The sequence below is a fragment of the Chiloscyllium plagiosum genome, chromosome 46, assembly GCF_004010195.1.
Source record: "Chiloscyllium plagiosum isolate BGI_BamShark_2017 chromosome 46, ASM401019v2, whole genome shotgun sequence".
Lineage (NCBI taxonomy): Eukaryota > Metazoa > Chordata > Chondrichthyes > Orectolobiformes > Hemiscylliidae > Chiloscyllium > Chiloscyllium plagiosum.
In genome coordinates, this window is record NC_057755.1 from 7,402,697 (window position 1) to 7,405,508 (window position 2,812).

A 2,812-nucleotide genomic window follows, 5' to 3' on the forward strand; every position below is an offset into this window, starting at 1 on the left:
TGTACACACTCCACACAGACACGGGGAGAGGGTACACACTCCACACAGACACGGGGAGAGGGTACACACTCCACACAGACACGGGGAGAGGGTACACACTCCACACAGACACGGGGAGAGGGTACACACTCCACACAGACACGGGGAGAGGGTACACACTCCACACAGACACGGGGAGAGGGTACACACTCCACACAGACACGGGGAGAGGGTACACACTCCACACAGACACGGGGAGAGGGTACACACTCCACACAGACACGGGGAGAGGGTACACGCTCCACACAGACACGGGGAGAGTGTACACACTCCACACAGACACGGGGAGAGGGTACACACTCCACACAGACACGGGGAGAGGGTACACACTCCACACAGACACGGGGAGAGGGTACACACTCCACACAGACACGGGGAGAGGGTACACACTCCACACAGACACGGGGAGAGGGTACACACTCCACACAGACACGGGGAGAGGGTACACACTCCACACAGACACGGGGAGAGGGTACACACTCCACACAGACACGGGGAGAGGGTACACACTCCACACAGACACGGGGAGAGGGTACACGCTCCACACAGACACGGGGAGAGTGTACACACTCCACACAGACACGGGGAGAGGGTACACACTCCACACAGACACGGGGAGAGGGTACACACTCCACACAGACACGGGGAGAGGGTACACACTCCACACAGACACGGGGAGAGGGTACACACTCCACACAGACACGGGGAGAGGGTACACACTCCACACAGACACGGGGAGAGGGTACACACTCCACACAGACACGGGGAGAGGGTACACACTCCACACAGACACGGGGAGAGGGTACACACTCCACACAGACACGGGGAGAGGGTACACGCTCCACACAGACACGGGGAGAGTGTACACACTCCACACAGACACGGGGAGAGGGTACACACTCCACACAGACACGGGGAGAGGGTACACACTCCACACAGACACGGGGAGAGGGTACACACTCCACACAGACACGGGGAGAGGGTACACACTCCACACAGACACGGGGAGAGGGTACACACTCCACACAGACACGGGGAGAGGGTACACACTCCACACAGACACGGGGAGAGGGTACACACTCCACACAGACACGGGGAGAGGGTACACACTCCACACAGACACGGGGAGAGGGTACACGCTCCACACAGACACGGGGAGAGTGTACACACTCCACACAGACACGGGGAGAGGGTACACACTCCACACAGACACGGGGAGAGGGTACACACTCCACACAGACACGGGGAGAGGGTACACACTCCACACAGACACGGGGAGAGGGTACACACTCCACACAGACACGGGGAGAGGGTACACACTCCACACAGACACGGGGATCTTAACCACCCCACCTAGCTGCATGGCCACTTTCAGGGAGTTATGGAGTTGAACCCCGAGACCCCTCTGTACATTAGTGCTGTTCAGGGTTCTGTCATTAACTGTACACTTTTTCTCAACTTTTGATCTCTCAAAGTGCAGCACCTCACACTGACCCAGATTAAACTCCGGGGCAGCATGGTGGCTCAGCGGTTAGCACTGCAGCCTCACAGCACCGGGGTCCCAGGTTCAATTCCAGCCTCGGGTAACTGTCTGTGGGGGTTAGATTAGATTCCCTACAGTGTGGACACATCGACCCTCTGAAGAGCAACCCACCCAGACCCATTCCCCTACATTTACCCCTTCACCTAACACTACAGCCAATTTAGCATGGTCAATTCACCTGACCTGCACATTTTTGGACTGTGAGAGGAAATCGGAGCACCCGGAGGAAACCCACGCAGACACTGGGAGAATGTGCAAACTCCACACAGAGAGTCGCCTGAGGTGGGAATTGAACCCGGGTCTCTGACGCTGTGAGGCAGCAGTGCTAACCACTGAGCAACCATGCTCTCTGTGTGGTGTTTGCACATTCTCCCCATGTCTGCGTGGGTTTTCTCCGGGTGCTCCAGTTTCCTCCCATGGTCCAAAGGTGTGCAGGTCAGGGTGTATTGGCCATGCTAAATTGCCCGTAGTCAGAGGGAAATGGGTCTGGGTGGGCTACTCTTCAGAGGGTCAGTGTGGGATTGTTGGGCCGAAGGGCCTGTTTCCACACTGTAAGTAATCTAACCTAAACTCAATCTGCCATTTCTCCGTCCATATCTGTAACTGATCTCTATGCCACTGTATCTCTTGACAACCCTCTACACGATCCATAACTCCACCGATCTTTGTATCATCTGCATAAAAAAGGATAGACTAATGGAAAATTCAGGAATTCATAACATCATTAAGTAGAGTCGGGAGGGGCTCATGAAGAGGGAACAAAGAGGATAGATGAAGGGGAAGTGGTGGAAGGAATGAGTATGGGTTTTTGGATAAAGAATCGCGGATTCAGTTTCTTATGAAGATAAGAGCCCATGGTGTTGGGAGCAGTACTTTAGCACAGAGAGAGGGTTGTCTAATGACGAAAAGATAGAAACAATGACCAGAAGTTGCTGAAAAAACTCAGCAGGCCTGGCCTTTCCTGTGGAAAGGAATCAAAGTTAATGTTCTGGGTCTGGTGACGCTTCCTCAGAACTGAGTGGGAATGTGGGAACATAGAACTGGTCAGCACAGGAAGCAGCCCTTCGGCCCAAGATGCTGTCCCAAACGTGATGCCAAATTAAACTAATTCCTTCTGCTTGCCCTTGGTCCTTATCCACCCCATTTCTTGCGCATTTGTGTGTTTATTTAAAAGACCCTTAGACGCCCCGATGTGGATGTGGGAAGTTTGCAGATGAGACAAACGCAGCT